Here is an 18,459-nt window from a genome sequence, read left to right on the forward strand (position 1 = left end):
ACTTCTTACCTTCATGTTATATCTCCGGCCCGAAATTACTACTTTTCTAAGGTAACACAAGCATTTCTGAAAGATTATAGATGTAATTGTCTACTTTCTCCTGGTTAACAGAAAATTAAAGATAGTATTTTACTTTTTCTTATTTTTTTAAAAAGGACATTTATTCAGCATCATAATTAAACTATTATATTTAGTAATCAAAAGCATGGATGCAAAAAAAATTAAAACCCTGAGTTGGAATGCTTTAAACTTTCCACATAAAATAAACTAAAATATTCTATTAAACAATTAATCTCAAATCCAAATCTAGAGGTCTTTTTTGTTCATACATGTGAATATTGTTTAAAACATGATTTCTTTGTAGCAGCTAGGCTGAGTTCACAAATCTGTTGCGACCAGTACCTTCCTTATCACTTCTCTGGCTTTCATTTCCTGCCAAGCTTTGTTTCCTGACAATTAAAATCCTTTGCCACTCCTATAGCTATTGCTACTGCTAGAACCACTGTAGCTACCTTGGTTTCATTATTTGGCAAAATATTGGCTTCCATCACCATAGAGGCCTAAGTTTCAGCTTCCAAAGTTTCCTCCCTTCATGGGGCCAAAATTTGAGGACTGATTATTGTAGTTGCCAAAATCATTGTTACTTCTACCACCTCCAAAATTGCTTCTACTACCACTGCCAAAGCTCCCTCTGCCTCCTCAGTTGTTATAGCTGTCATAGTTGCTACTCCCAACATAGCCACTGCCCTGGTTTCCATAACCCTATCCACCACTTTCAAAGCTTCTGCTCCCTGCAGAATAACCAGGCTGCCTCATCCATAATCATCATTGCAAAATATATTATAGCCACCCCCACTGCCACCATGTCCACCACAACCTTGGCTGCCACCAAAGCCACCTCCCTCACTGAAGTTTCCTCCATGACCAAAGTTGTCATTTCCACAAAAACTACCTCTACGACCACCACAGTTTCCAGAGCCATTTCAACCTCGTTGACTGGATGAAGTACTAGCCATCTCTTACTAGGACAGGGCTTTTCTTACTTCACAGTTGTGGCCATTCACAGTATAGTATTTCTGAATGACAATCTTGTCCATGGAAACATGGTCATCAAATGTCACAAAAGCAAAGCCTTTCTTCTTGCCACTAACCTGGTGAGTCATTATTCAATCACCCCAATTTTCCGATATTGTTCAAAATACTATCTTAGGTGATGTTCTTACATGTCTTCCTTAATGCCATGAACAAAAATATTTTTCACAGTTAAGAAGGTACCAAGTCTTTCAAAATCCTTTCTTGAGTCAGCCCTCTTTGGTTCCACCACTCTTCCATTCCCATAGTGCTGCCTTTCATTAATGGCTGCATCTACTTCCTTCACTGCGGCATATGTGACAAACCCAAAACCTCAGGATCACTTGGTGTTGGGATAACTCATTCCTAAAGAGTCTATAAGTGTGCCCCATTGCTCAAAATGGCTTCTCAGACTCTCATCAGTAGTTTCATATCCCAACCCTCTGTTTGGGATCTTTGAGGGATGACTCTGACTTAACCATGATGGCTGTAGAAAATAATGATGATTACTCAGTGGTGTCTGGGAGAAGAAAGGAGTAACCTAACCAAGGTACATTAAAGATGGGATTTTTTTAATGGAAAAAATAAATGCATTGTATGAATTTGATTGATAGATAATGAATTTAGGAATGAATTTAACTTTAATGAATTTAGATTCTGAAAGAATTATATAGCTTTTTCCATGTTTCCCCCCCCCCACAAACTTTCTCATTTATTAAATGAATCTTTTATAAATATTACTATTCACCAGACAGTACTCTAGATGTTTAAGATGCATCTGGGACAAAGCACAAAACTCTGATGAGAAGTTCTTTATAATTATGGCAGAATTCCTTTATAAAAATCTATGGGAAAGCATTTATGGTATGGGTGCTTTATAAAATGGAGCTGATACTCAGTTTTAAAGAGAGACAGAGAAGAGAGCAATTCATTTTGTAGGAAGTGTTTTGCTATGGTGGGAATGGTAGATAATGAAAGACAAACTTTCTTTAGACTCAAAAGTTTGTCATAATGTCTATAGCTTTGTAATACAATTTAAAGTTGGGGAAAGTGATGTTTCCCGTATGGTATTGGAATAATGACAGACCCTCAAATCAGTGGATAGACTAGAGTATTCATAGACTGTATCTCGGACATATAGTCAGTTAATCTTTGATAAAGGGGCATTAAATTCAAAATGGAGCAAGGAAAGCATCTTCAACAAGTGGTTTGGGACAACTGTTCAACCCACTTGCAAAAAATCCAATTCAGATCTCCATCTAACACCCTGAACTAAGATCTAATGCAAATAGATTAAAGACCTTGACATTATACCAGAAACCATAAAGTATATAGAACAACACATAGCTAAAACACTCCAAAACATTGAGACTAAAGGCATCTTTAAGGAGAAAACAGCACTCTCCAAACATGCCAAAGCATAGATTAACAGATGGGATTATTGATTTTGGGGCCACACCCAGCTGCACTCAGGGGTTACTCCTGGCTCTACCCTCAGATATTGCTCCTGGCAGGCTTGGAGGACCATATGGGATGCTGGGATTTGAATCACCATTCTTCTATATGCAAGGCAAATGCCCTACCTCCATTTTATCTCTCCAGCCCCAGATGGGACTCTATTAAACTGAGAAGCTTCTGCACCTCAAATGAAAAAATGATGAGGATACAAAAGCCACCCACAGAATGGGAGAAACTATTTACCCAATACCCATCAGATAAGGGGCTATTATCTAAGATACACAAGATACTGACAGAACTTTACAAGAAAAAAATCCAACCCCATCAAAAATGGGGAGAAGAAATGGGGAGAATTTCTCAAAGAAAAAATACAAATGGCCAAAAGGCACATAAAATGATAAACATCACTAATCATAAAGGAGATGCAAATTAAAACAATAATGAGATACCATCTCATGCCACAGAGACTGGCACACATCACAAAGAATGAGAACAAGGAGTGCTGGCAGGGATGTGGTAAGAAAGGAACTCTCATTCATTGCTGGTGGGAATGTAGTCTAGTCCAGCACTTATGGAAAACAATATGGAGATTACTCAAAAATACTGGAAATTGAGTTCCCATATGATCCAGCTATATCAATCCTTGGGATATACCCTAGGAAGACAAAAAAGGCAATTCAAAAATCCCTTCCTCACACCTATATTCATTGCCGTGCTATTTACAATAGCCAGACTCTGGACACAACCAAGATGCCCTTCAACAGATGAGTGTCTAAAGAAACTGTGGTCCATATACACAATGGAATATTATGCAATTGTCAGGAGGGATAAAATCATGAAATTTTCCTATACGTGGATGTACATGGAATCTATTATGATGAAATAAGTCAGAGGGAGAGAGAGGCAAAGAATAGTTTCACTCATCTATGAGTTTTAAGGACAATAAAAGACATTATTGAAATAATTCCCAGAGATGAAGGCCAGAAGGACCAGCTCATGATATGAAGCTCACCACAAAGAGTGGTGAGTACAGTTAGAAAAATAACCACACTATCATAAAATGTCAATAAGTAAAGGAAGTAGAAAGCCTGTGTAAATACAGGTGGGATCATGGGAGGAGGGAGATGGGGAGCATTGGTGATGGGAACGTTGCACTGGTGAAGAGGAGTGTTCTATTTATGACTGAAACTCAACTATAATCATTTTTTTAATCACGGTGTTTAAAGACCTGCAACTCACCAAGGTTTCAAGGTGAAACCCGAGGGATTAATTCTATAGTGTAATTATATGGGCATGCAAAAGGGGTTTCACAAATGTTTGTGGGCTCTTGTGTTATACTTATACTAGAATGAATGTAATATAAAACTGCAAACTATACTGACTAGAATGGAAATGAAAATAGTACCATTAGATGTATTTTTCTGGGAATAAAAATTCAGATTAATTTTGTCTGTTGCCTACAGGAATGCCAGCATCTCTCTCACTAAGAAAGATACCCTAATATTCATTGTTGTATTTGTTCACCAGGAATACTCATAATAACATGGAACGAAAGTGACCAGACATTTTATTAATCAATAATAGAGATATTTTTGAATAGAATTCTAGATGATATTTTTCTTTTTTTTTAATTTTATTTTATTCAAACCATTGTGATTTACGAAGTCTGCCATAGTTGGGATTCAGACATACAATGAATCATGGCCAATCCCACCATCAGTGCTGTATTCCCTCCACCAATATTCCCTGAGTGCATTCTATCCCCTATCCCCTACCCCCTAGCCTACCAGTATAACAGGCCAGTTTTAATTTTAGATCATTAAAGTTTGGGTCACTTTATTTTATTTTTGTTGCTTTTTGCTTGGATATTTAGTTCTGTCCTTTTTTTTTTTTTTTACACTACCAATGCACCTGAGACAGCTAGGCCCCTGGCCCTTATCCTTTCATATTTGTGTTTCTCCTCTTCTACTCAGTTTTGTTCCTTCTCTCAATATTCTGGGGCCAAGGGTATTTGAGACAACTCCCATTTAGAACGTTGCGTTCCCTCATGCAATTATTCTAAATATCACATGTAAATGATATCATTCTGTATTTATCCTTCTTCTTCTGGCTTACTTTATTTAACATAATATATTCCAGTTCCACCCCTGTTGCTACAAATTGCATGATTGCATAATTCTTTACAATTATGTAGTATTCCATTGTGTATATATGTGCCACATCTTTATGATTCACTCATCGGTTGTTGGACATCTAGGTTGATTCCTGATTTTAGCTGTAATGAATATTGAATGAATTTTGTTTCTGTCCTAGAGATATATCCAAAAGAGGGATTGCTGAGACATCTGGCAGCTCAATTTGAGTTTACTGAGAACCTTCCATACTGTTTTCCACAGGGGTTGAACAAGACAGCATTTCCACCAACAGTGAATGAGAGTTTGTTTCTCCCCATATCCAAGCCAAAGAGATTGTTCTCATTATTTTTGATACTTGTCATTTACCCTGGTATAAGATCAGATCTTATTGTCTTAATTTTAATTTCCCTATTGATAAATTATGATGAGCATTTTTTTTTATGTCTGTTGGCTATCTGTTGTTCTTTCTCAGAAAAGTGTCTGTTCATTTCTTCTCCCTATTTTTTGATGAAGTATTTAGGTATTCTGGAGTTAACCTTTGTGAGTATTTTTTTATATCCTAGATATCAAAGGTTTATCCGATGTCTTATATGTAAAATTTTTCTTTCATTCAGTTATCTGTTTTCTAATTTTGGCCCATTTTTTTTCTTTTTTTTTTCTTTTTTTTTTCATACAGAAACTTTTTAGTTTGATGTAGTCCCATTTATTCAGGCTTGATTTTTAACAATTTTTTTGACGTCCTATCATAGAAGACTTCTATGAGGTCTAAGTCTTGAAGTGTTCTGCCTATGTTTTCCTAAATAAATTTTATGAATTTGGGTCTAATCTCAATCTTTTTTGGTTTTTCGGTCACACCTGTTTGATGCTCAGGGGCTATTCCTGGCTATGTGCTCAGAAATTCCCCCTGGCTTGGGGGGATCATATGGGATGCCGGCGGATAGAAACACGGTCCTTCCTTGGCTAGCGCTTGCAAAACAGACACCTTACCTCCAGCGCCACCTCGCCGGCCCCAATCTCAATCTTTAATCCACTTTTAATTGACTTTTATGTAAGATGTGAGATATGGATCTCTCTTTAATTTATTTTATTTCTTACATGTGGTTATCCAATTGTTCCAAAACTGTTCTTTGAAGAGATTCTTTATTCCATTTCAAACTCATGGCTACTTTGTCAAAGATGAATTGATCATATACTTTGAGTTTGTCATTGGATATTTTATTCTGACGCATTTGTTTTGAAAGTATGTCTTTATTCCAATACCATGGTTTTTGGATCACTATGACTTTGTAGTAGAGTGTCAAATTAGGTAATGAGAAGTTTCCCGGTCTTAGTTTTCTAAAAAAACTAGGTTTTTTGACTATGCTATATCTTTTATGGTTCCATATGAACTTTATAATTAATTGTTCTAAGTCCATGAAGAATGTTGTCTGAATTTGAATAGGGATTACATTGAATCTATATAGAAGTTTAGGTAAGATGGTAATTTTGATTATATTGATTCTTCCAACCATGATAATGGATTTTTCTTCCATTTCCTCAGGTCTTCTTCAATTCCTTTCTTAAGTGTTTTGAAGTTTTTGTGGTATAGGTCTCTTACCTCTTTTTAGGTTTATTCCTAGGTACTTGATAGTTTTGGACACTTTTAAATGGGATAGAGTCTGCGCTCTTTCTCCTCTAAGTCGTTATTTGTATAAAGGAATGCAACTGTCTTTTGTGTAGCCGGTCACTTTTTTATATTGGTTTATTGTTTTCTATGAACTTTTTGTGTGGACTTTAGGGTCTTCGATGTATGTCATCATGGCATCTGCAAATAGTGATAGTTTGACTTTTTTAATTTAGATAGATTACATTTTACATAAGCTGCTGTCATACATTATATGTTTTCCAACTAAGGTCAATCTTTGAAACTATTTCTTAATCCATTCTATGTGCATCATAGTTATGTTATTAAACAAATGATCTTAAAAACACAAATTGTGTAAAAATTATGTTTATTATGTTATTTATCCATTATTTTATTTTTTCCAGAGATTTTCTTTACTAGTTAAATCATATTAATTTTATTTCAGTTTTATCAATAGGTAATGCATTTTTTTCTGTGAGCACATTTTCATGTTAAGATGCACCTTCAAATTCAGTTTAGGTTTATATATTAACATATGTGATGGTTTCTTTACTATACAGAATATCAAATGGACTTTTAATTCAACCTCATACTTACAGGAGTCATTGACCTAAAAAGTTATTGACCTTTTGGGTATAATTAAATATGCAGAACTTAAAAGTCAAAATAGAAGCATTTTAATCTTTAGTCACACACATATGTTTTCTTAGAGCTATTTATGAAACTTTTTTGAAACTTTCAGCCTTATCTTATTCCTTACTTACACCATTATATATTTTTTCAGTTCTATATCAAGTTCATCATGGTATCATTTAATATGCTTTGTTAAGCACAGTAATAGCTTCTTAAAGATGCCCACTTTCAGTGTACTTCTGGTGAAGTGGACAAATTGATCTTGGAAAGCAAAATTTGCTACTATAATACCAGAAATTAAGTACATTATACAGAAAAGTTTTATCCAATCATAGCCTGCTTTACCTGTAGACAAATGCATCTGCATATATAAAGGTGTGCGATTGTAGTACAAAACAAATTTGGAAGAAACAAAATTTGGAGAAATTAATTAGAATCAATAAGAGGCATGGTAGATAGCTTGCTGCTATTTCTTTTTATTGTTTTGTTTTTAAATTTTTTATTAATATTTATTTTGACCAAAGTGGATTAGTGCTATTTCTTGAGGCAGATTTGACTAGGAAGAAAAAAGGGCAAATAGTGTAGCCCGATCTTTAGTCAAAAATGAAAGAATAATTAGACCTCATATGATAAGACATTGAACATCCAACCCCTAACCCCAGATCCTAACCTTAGAACTGGCACAGTTACCTGCACCAGCTCCAGGATTCAAATGACCCCAGGGGGAGTCTCTAATACTGCTCCAGCACCAACTTATAACAGGGTAGGTTAATATGACACACTGACAATGAAGAAATAGCAACAATTTGATCTAAGGGCAGGTTGTCCTACCCCATCACCTAATGGTGAAATGAAATCAGAAGACACTGCATTCTAGGATCTGTGCAAAAACCAAGGTCACTAATTACAGAAGACTGACTACAATTTGATCCAAGGGCAGGTTGTCCTACCCTATTACCTAATGGTGAAATGAAATCAGAAGACACTGCATTCTAGGATCTGTGCAAAAACCAAGGTCACTAATTACAGAAGACTGACTACAACAACCACCACTGAGCAGAACTTTTCCTGTGATCATAGCAAAAGACTCTATCCTACTCTTTGTCCTAGGATCTGTGAAAAAGCCAAGATCTCTAATTACAAAGGACTGACTTTGACAACTAAGACTAAGCAGAACATTTCCTGGCACCATAAAGAAAGACCTTGGGGTTGACAATGAACATGTCTGGAGCCTGTAGTTGGTCTCATGACAGAATACTTCAAGGGTGGAGACATTCTGTATCTCTTAGGCCAAAAAAATTTCCTTACTAATTTCTCCAACACTTACTGTGCCTATGCAAAAACAAACAAACAAACAAACAAAAAACAAATACAAAAAACCCCAAACACAAACTTGTCACATCAGTCCCCTCTTTTACTTTTTTATCTATTTTCTTATTTAAATTTATATTTATAGCTTGTAGACAGGGCTCTATTTTTGTTTAACAGACCATAGAACATGAATCATCTTGTTCTGCCTCCTATTTCTGTGGCTCCCTACAAATTGGGAAAAAAAGTGGATGGTACCAGGGTAAAGTGGTCTCATGAGCACTGCGTGGAAATAAATGATCAGACCTAAATACCCAACCCAAAGTCAACGACAATAGAATCAAGAGACCAAAGTACAACAAGCTATACACAAAAGGGACCTGTTACACTAGCAGTCCAGAGGGCTAAGGATGGAAGTATGGGATGCATGCTAGGAAGGAGGTCAACATTGGTGGTGGAATGGCCCTAATTCACTGTCACTATGTACCTTAAAAATAATTGTGAAAATCTTGTAATTCAAATTTGTCTCAATAAAAATTAAAAAAAGAAGACGGAATGAAAGACTAAGCCTACCAGCAAAAATCAAGGTCTAGGATAGAAATTCTAGATAAGTCCATTCCATTCATCTAGCCTAGCAGCATAGGCATCAAGCTATAGCACCAAGAGCAGACAATGAAGTGATCTGTTGGCAGGAATAGGCATTGGAAATGGCAATAGAATCCAAAAGACAGTGTAGAGCTCTCTTTTGGGATCTCCACATCCTGTGGAAACACTGATCTATTGAGGTTTTTCCATCTCAAGTCCACCATCTTCCCACTTCCAAGCAGACACAAACGTTTCCAATACTAAAGTCATAGCACCATCTACTGGAAATAAAAAACAGCCACACCAAGTGCATCAGCAGAAAAATAATGCAGGCAATCATTGCAAATGACAAGTATATTGAAAGTATAAATTCAGACCTAGAACTGGAGAGACCTAGACCTGCTCTTCAATTCCCCATTTTCCCTTGAACACATATATTGCTTGTTTGTCTCAATGTTTCTTTGCTTTACTATTTCTACTCTGGGGAAGCCTGTATTTTCTCTTGAACATGTACTTCTTTTTTCTCCCCTCACATCTTTAATTTTTTATTTTATTTTATTTTATATTTTGGTTTTTCGGGCCACACCCGTTTGATGCTCAGGGGTTACTCATGGCTAAGCGCTCAGAAATTGCCCCTGGCTGGGCGGGGGGACCATATGGGACGCTGGGGGGGATCAAACCGCGGTCGCGATCTTTCCATGGCTAGCGCTTGCAAGGCAGACACCCCACCTCCAGCGCCACCTCGCCGGCCCCCCCTCACATCTTTCTAAACAAGTTTCAATAAAAAACTTTCTGGCTTGAAATGGACAGATAGAGGTAGGGCATTTGCCTTGCATACAGAAGGGCATTGGTTCGAATCCCAGCATCCCATATGGTTCCCAGAGCCTGCCAGGAGCGATTTCTGAGCTTAGATCCAGGAGTAGCCCCTGAGCGCTGCCGGGTGTGACCCCAAAAGAAAACCCTCCCCCCCCCAAAATCTTTCTAGCTTCATACACAAAAAATATGTGTGCCAGTTATATATATGTATACATAAAATATATATGTGTATATACATACACACATATATAAATTGGCAAAGGAGACAAAAATTGGAGAATTATTACAAGGAAATTAATATAGATAACTTTTATCAAACAAGAGAAACAATACTAGGATATCAGAAAGAGCTATTTGATCACAAGGAGTTCACCAAAGACATGAGAGATATGAATGTTTCTAAAAAGATATACTAGGTGTGTGTATAAAATTGAATCAAATTTAATCTAACATAAAAGCAAGCAAATTAGATCTATTCTTAAGACATTGGTTATAGAATCACAGCAATGATTCAAATACAGGAGGGAAGAGAAACAAAACAGAACAAAATGAAGGAAGCATGTGAAAATATCATAGAAGTAATATCAGAGTTATGAGACTGTAGAAGGTAATAAGAAGCATAAGGAGCACAAGCTACCTTTAAAGAATAGAAAATTTTCTTTCTAAACTAAGGAAAGTACTAGCCACAGATGTATAAATGCTGAAAGAACACCTATATTTTAAAATACAAAATGAATTTTTACCAAGACAAATCACTGGTAAACTATCAAAGTCCTATGATAAATAAAAAATATCAAACGTGATTAGGGAAAATTAAAAGTAATATACAAAGGCACCACTAACAGGATTTCACTTGACTTCTCAGCAGAAACCTAGATTAGTAGAGAGTGAAAAGCCATAGTTACACTACTAAAAGATGAAAAATACTAGTCAAGAATACTTTACTTTTCAAAATTATCATTAATTTTTAATGGAAAATAATCTTTAAAAGTTAATAGAGTTCATTACCACATGAACTACTGTACAAGAATGAGCTCTTCTTCATGGGGAAAAAATACAGAATCTGAGCAAGGGAAGAAATACTAGTAAAAGAAAGAAAAATAGCAGTGAAGGGTCAGAGCCCTACAGTGGTAGGGAACTTACCTTGCACTTTGATAACCTGGGTTCAGGTTATCACATTCCATATGTTCACCTAAGCAATGCCAAGAGTGATTTCTGAGTCCAGAGTCTCTGAGCACTTCTTGGTGTGACCTACAACAAATAAAAATATCAGTGATGTGATTCAACTTAAAAAAATTAAATGGAAGTGAGAGACAGGGCAGAACTGGCAGTCAAATACCAACCAGACAATAATATTGCACAAAAATATTGTTAAGCTTATGAAAAAGTATGATCTAATCCCAATAATAGCCAGAAACAAGAAGTCTTTCAAATTAAAAAAAATGAAGAAACAGGGGGCCTGAAAATTGGTCTCTAAACCTAAAACACTTACTTTGCATGCTAGAGTCCTGGATTCAGTTCTATATGGCATGTTTCTCATCACCATACAAAAGCTCATTAAGAAAAATGAAGTTGAAATGAGTAATCAATGAGAGACATTTATCTATCTGTAGGTATAGATATTTCAAAATAAATGAGTTCTCATTATTTTCAAATATCCATAGAGAAGTCCTTAGGCCAAATTACATGTTGGGCTACAAAATAAGACTTAATAAATAAATGAAGATTGAAATGCCAAATATCAATTCTGATTACAGTTACATGATACTAGAAATAAAACACATAAATAAAGCATGAAAAATAACCAAATATGTAGAAACTAATGAATATGTTTTGAATAATTCCTGAGTCATTGAATAAATTAAAGGACAAATTATCTGGAAAACAGCAAATAACAGTCATCATATATTATTATCAAAAAATGGAAAAAAAACTATAAAATTATGTGATCATAACATCAGATGCTGAAAATTTAATGCTCAACATTTTATGATAAAAGTCAACAAGAAATTAAGGAGAGACAAACATACAATTTACACCATACTAATCATGAAAAAATGAGTTTTTTTCATAAAATCTAAAGTAAACAGGGTATCCACTGCAACCATTTCTTTTTAACATAGTTTTGAAGTTTTGCATATAATAATTAGGCCAGAAAAATATAGAAAAATACAAATCAGGAAATAAGTAAAATTATTGCTATTTGTAGAGTAGAAACATTATATAGAAAATATTACTAGTACACTGTAGATATACTAATGTATTCAGTAAAGTGGAATGATATAAAAACCAATAATTGTACAACTGGCATACTTTTGTATGCAACTGGAGTTATAGCAAAGAAAAATAACAATTCCATTTTCAATTGCATCACAAAAGATAAAGCATCTGGAAATAAACCTAACAGTGGAAAGGAAAGATCCAAAACCCAAAAACTGTGACATTATGAAAAGAACTGAAAGAAGACACACAGAAATGGAAATATCTTTACTCATAGGTGGGAAAATAAAAATGGTTAAAATGGTTACTTTTACTAAAGCAATCTATAGTTTTAAAGCAATACCTATAATGGTATTGAAGTAGTATAGGGGTTAAGTTTTATTTATTTATTTATTTATTTATTTATTTATTTATTTATTTATTTATTTAATGTAGCAGGTCCCTGTTTGGTCACTAACACCATGTATTTATTTTCCTTTGGCCTCACATGAGTGACCTCAAACACAGAATTTGGAGTAGCCCATGAGGACAACCAGGTTTGCCACCCCCCCACCCCAAAATAAGATATAAAGGAAGAAATAAAAAGGGTTTACTCTACTCTCATAGGTTCATTTCTCCTTCAATTGAGGCAGTTTCTTCTTCAAATCTTTAAGTACATGTACTCCTTTCTGCACTTTGTTGTCAAAGAACCCTTGAAATATTCTTCAACAGTATTCAATAGAATGGTTTTTGGAATATTTTTGGCTTTATAGATCACTTACATTCTTGATATTAATCAATTTAGAATATGATTTTTGGGATACCAATGTTAAAAACAATTAAATAGTTGAGCTTTTCTTTCTGTAGAATTCCAAATCTTGGCCTCTTTACTAACACGTTGCTTCTGTTTACTTTTCTAAATCTTCCATGTTCTTTCTAGGTTTTTAATTCCATTCATCAGAAGATGAAGGTCATATGGGTTTAATTGTATGTCCATGTAGGAATTAGATAGAATAATTGTTTTAAGCATTTAACTTTTTTTTTTTTTTTTTTTTTTTTTTTGGTTTTTGGGTCACACCCGGCACCGCTCAGGGATTACTCCTGGCTCTACGCTCAGAAATCGCTCCTGGCAGGCTCGTGGGACCATATGGGACGCCGGGATTCGAACCGATGACCTTCTGCATGAAAGGCAAACTCCTTACCCTCCATGCTATCTCTCCGCCCCCCCCCTTTTTTTTTTGCTTTAATTATATTTTGAGGCCATATTTTGCTTTGCTCAGGGCTTTCTCTTCTCTGTGCTCAAGGATCACTTTGGCTTTGTGCTCAGTTCACTATATGTGATACCAGGAATTAAACCATGCTTGGCTGCATTCAAGGCATTTTTTACTAGAGTAAGTAAGGTAATACACCGTGTTACAAATGTGATTGGGAATACCAAGACCCTGATGGAATGGTGAATAAGGAGGTTATATGAAAATGTCAGTTAAGTTCATTCCTCTTTATAGCTTTATCTAGCATTTCCCCAGATTCCAAACTCATTATTCTCCATCTCTGCCGCTTCATAGCCTGCTAGAAGGCCTTCTGTTAAAAAGTTTAGTATCCTTGTCAACTCAGAAACACTATTTACCATAAATTTCAGTGTCACAGGAGTGTAAGCTGTGCATCATAAAATCACCCCATGCATTTACACTATTTTTCTAGTCAATTGTCTCTTGATGGCTTCATTTGTCAACATTTGCTAATTTCATAACATTTCATATACTATCTGTAGCAAATTTGAAAATAAAGATGTAAAATCTCATAGAAATAGAATTATTAATTTTTGTACATTTAAATTTCATTTGTTTTCATTTTTAAAGCTGTTTGGGCCACACCCAGCAGAGCTACTCATAGCTGTTCTTGAGTTCCTTCCTGAGGGATCATATATGATGCTGGATGTGATTCTGGAGTTTGAACTGGGATAGTCCTAGTGTAAGAGAAGTGCCTTAACTGTTATATTATCTCCTGATCATGCAACCCACCATTTTTTAAAATTTAGACTTTAATTGAACAATTGAGAGGTTTCACAACTTCAGTAATGGTAAAAGTTTGCACTGCTCTAAAGCACACAAAAAGATGATTAGATGTAATTTTCTGGAATCCTCCTTGTGTTTATATCACCAGTAAATCTTCTGTAAGCAGTTTAGTTGTTCACACACTGAAAAGTATGCGGATTAGGGAGAGTAAAAGACTGTGTGGGAATTTATAAAAAATCAGGAAAATTGGCTGACCCTGTTGAATTCATTATTTTTCTCTTTCATGATCAGCTTAAAATCAAATAGTATTGTTGAAATGCATTGTTACTGTTAAAAGGAAACTGTTAGTCTAAATAATTAGGAGACAAAATTATATTATTTTCTCCAGGTTACAAAACTAGCACATAGAGCCAAGACCAGGACTAGGCTATAGGTCTGACTTTCAGCTATTGTGTTATATTTATGAAGTAATGCTAAAAGTTTCATCTTTAAAGGAAATGGTATTCAGAGAGTAAGGCCCAGCAATTGTAATAGGCTTGCCGAGATCCAGATACCTGTAAAAGCTGGATCTTGACTTTATTTCTTCACTGTGGTGGTTTGATTCTTTTCTGTTTTTCTTGTTTTGTTTTGTTTTTTGTTTTTTTTTGTTTGTTTGTTTTTGGGTCACACTCAGCAGCTTTCAGTGGTTATTCCTGACTCAACGCCCAGAAATCGCTCCTGGCAGGCTCAGGGGACCATATGGTATGCCAGGATCCAAACCACCGTCCTTCTGCATGCAAGGCAAATGCCCTACCTCCATTATATCTCTCTGGCCCTTTTCTGTTTTTTTTTTCTTTCTGTGCTATCTCTCCAGCATCAGCAAATTCTTAATTCTGCTTCATGAAAGGGGTAAACTTACCCTTTTCCTTTTATTTTTCTTAATAATACTATTTGCAATCTTTTAGATCTTAGAGAATTCTTGTCTTTGAATTCTGCCATTATTATTATTATTAATTATTATTATTATTACTAGTATTCTAGACCCTCTTTATTCCTGGCACCACTTTATTCTACTTTCTCTGACCTAACATCACTGATAGTCTTCACCATTTTGGCCCTGGGTTAGTCAGGCTATCGTTGTTTGCAGCACTGATAAACTCACCTATTACATGTACTGAGTAATTAGCATGCATTTTTATTATTGTGAGATTTTTTTTTGTTTTGTTTTGTTTTTTTGGACCACACCTGGCAATGCTCAGGGATTATTCCTGGCTATGAGCTGAGAAATCTCCTGATTTGAGGCACCATATGGAATGCTGGGGATCAAACATAGGTCCATCCTGGGTCAGCTGTGTGTGAGGCAAATGCCCTCCTGCTGTGCTATCACTCAGGTCCCGCATTTTTATTATTGTTAAATAAGTCATTTACTAAACTCTGAATTCCAAATACAAAAAATTAAAAAAATTCTCTTGCAGTACAATATTTGAAAATTGTTTCCACTGCAAGAGATAGAATGAATACAAGTATAATTCCTACTATTCACTCTAAAAATCTTTTTTATATTTTGCTCTTTTATTCTGTTAACATAATTACAGTTATATTTTATTTTCAAAGTAAAGGTAGCTAATGAGATTAAATTTTAAGATTTTTCTCAGGAATTTGATTTGTTTTATAAACCTCATTTATTCTTGAAGAGTATACTTTTCAAGCAATGCTGAGGAGGAGGAGTTATGGGTAAAGGCTGTGGGCCAGAGATTGCCAGCCAATCAGATTGGTGCTTCAATGACAAAGATTTAGGATAAAGTGATGGGGATTAATGGAGCCTTCCTGGAAGTATCCTGTTGTCTCTAGGGCTATACCCTGAGTAAGATACTCTGGGAATCATGTGAAACTGGAGATCAAACCAGAATTAGATGTACCCTTATTCTATCTTTCTGACCCTTTCTCAGTAATTTTATCTCCTACTCTTTAAACCAAAATCTAAGAAAGCATGGAAAATCTGCCAGATAATATACAATAAATGAACTGGACATATAACATAGGATTAAGAAGCTTTTCTTGCATAACGCCAGCCCTGGTGCAGCCCCAGGAACTGTGTGTGTGGTTTTCTAATTATTCCTGAGCATAGAGACAGGAATAGTGCTTGAGAGCCTTTGGCTGTTACCCCAAATATCTTTTCTATCTCTCAAAAAGCAAAAACAAATAAAATATGTAACAAAACAAAATATTTAAAATTTTTATATAATGGGTAATATAATTGGTGATGAGAATAAATAATCAGAGGAAATTTTATATATATATATATATATATAGTATTACAGTAGGGGTCATCTTCCAGTCACTAACTAGTCTTGTAATTTTTCGCTAAAATTGAAAAACCTCCATTTTCACTTGAACGAATTTAGATTGACTACCCATTCCTGACTGGAGAATTTAATGAGTTACCAGTCTTCAGCTCCAGATCATTGCACTTAGGGGATTCTTTTTTTATTTATTTGTATTTTGTTCTTTTGGTCCACACTAGCAACACTCAGGACTTACTCCTGGCTCTGTAGTCAGGGATCACTCCTGGCTGGGATCAGGAGCCACACAGGAAGCTGAGGATTGAACCTTGGTAGGCCATTATGCAAGACAAATGCTCTGCTCACTGTATTATTTTTCCAGCCTTGCAAGATTCTTTTAAGTTTTAATGATGATTGATAATGACAGAGCACCTAAATCCTTCTGGACTTAGAAGTCCAAGACTTGGAGCTATCTGTAGCAAGTTAGACTAGAGAGAATTCCATGAGGCACTTTTGGATCCTTGTGGAATTTAATGTGTATAGTCTGAACATTTAAGTGAGATTCAGCTTAAATCCTTGGCTTAGATACTGTGGAATAAAATTCAAATGCCATGAAATAAAATTTAATCAGAAGGGGGGGTGAACTGTTTATAACTAAACCCAACCAAAAACATGTTTGTAATCATGGTGCTTAAATAAAGATATTTAAAAAAAGATTGGTCAAAGTGTTTCAGGGGAAAGAATAAAACTTAAATGAAACTGCTCAGCCCTGAACTAGCCCTAAAGCATGAAGACCATATCTTATTGAGATGTAAATCACAAGCTTTTAGGAAATAGAGAAGCTGAAGTGTCATTTATAAGGGCAGCCTCCTCAAAAAAGAAAAAGCTACAGGAGACCTTAAAGATCATGATAAGAACATGAAGGGACCATAGAATCCAAGGCAACACCCAGATTAACCTTGTCTGCAGAGAACTGCCAGCCAAGACAAGAGTGGTAAAATTATGTTTAACCTTCTCCTAAAAGCCATTCTGAGAATTTTTTCCCCAATCCATAAACATATTCTCTCTTCAATATACATTTTCCTCATTCTCTTTCCTCATACCTCTCTACATTTCTTTTAAAAAAAGACAATTTTACTTCACTATTTCTCATCCTTCTGAATTTTTTTTCTGTCAAGGAAGGATCTGAACAGGAAGGCCTATTCCAAGTGAGTATCGGACTTTATTATTCTACAAAGAGCAATTACTCTCACCAGCCTGAGTCCACAGATTCCTGAAGGATTGGCAGGAGTCATCTCCCAAGCCTGAACTTCAAGTACAGTGGCCTTTTTTTGCCTCAGTGAGGCTGGTGTGACACTTATGCATTTATAACACGCAGGTGCTCAAAGCCAAGTCTACTAGTTCTAACCCCAGGCCAGACATTTCCCCAGCTAGTGGAGGTGGGTAGAAAGAGGTTAAAGTGCTACTTTTTTGAGGCAATATCCCTTGCTCCCCACTTTATTTAGCAAGCAGCAACAACAAAACCAAAGCATCTACTAACTGATTATCATATATCTTTTATTGTGACAGTTTCCCTTAGAAATATTATTTTCTTTTTTTATAGGCACTGACTGAAAAGTGTTAACAATTGCTTAACAGACAAATGGAAGTTCTCTGTGCCATATATATAGACTGTTCAGATGTCTAAGGTAAAAAAGTATCTATCTTTTACTATTAAGCTATATCTGGCTCTTTCTATGGTAGCTATTAAATAATACTTTAGATCTGGAATTTGTCCTTTGATATTGGGGAGAACCTGGCTGTACACAGGGGTTATTTTTGACTCTGCATTCATGAATAACCTCAGGTGGTTTCCGGAGATCACATAGGATACTAGGATCAAACCTGAGTTGGCTGCATGCAAGGCAAGAGCCCTACCCGCTGTACTATCCTAAGTAATTAGAGACCCTGAAATATCTTCTTGCCCAAGATTAGACACCTAGTAAATAGCAGATAGAGAGCAAAACTCGCCTTTTGAAAACCAGGCAAAGTTTTCCATTAACTTGTTGATCTTACAATTCAGAATGTTATGAAAGTTACTTCCAGCAATCATACAGTAATCAGGAATTTGCTACCACCTAGTGGATCAGTGAGCAATTGACATTTTCAAAATAAAATTTAAATACTAGGCAATGCCAACACAAAAACTAATGAAGTCTTTTTACAGCAGATTCAACAGAATACAAAAGAAAGGAACAAAAGCTTATTATACTATTGCTATTGCTAATGTACCCCTTTAAACTTTAAACACATGGAATCTCTAGGAAGACAATGTTGCAGGCAGATGGAAAAAGAGATCCTGGGGGAAATAATGA

General features: G+C 35.5%; 1 pseudogene; it reads right to left on the reverse strand.

Moving 5' to 3' along the window:
* Positions 1-456: 456 nt before the first annotated feature.
* LOC126032173 (heterogeneous nuclear ribonucleoprotein A1-like) lies at positions 457-6,894 on the reverse strand (annotated as a pseudogene).
* Positions 6,895-18,459: the final 11,565 nt, after the last annotated feature.

Source organism: Suncus etruscus, chromosome 16 (genome assembly GCF_024139225.1).
Source record: "Suncus etruscus isolate mSunEtr1 chromosome 16, mSunEtr1.pri.cur, whole genome shotgun sequence".
NCBI classification, from domain to species: Eukaryota; Metazoa; Chordata; class Mammalia; order Eulipotyphla; family Soricidae; genus Suncus; species Suncus etruscus.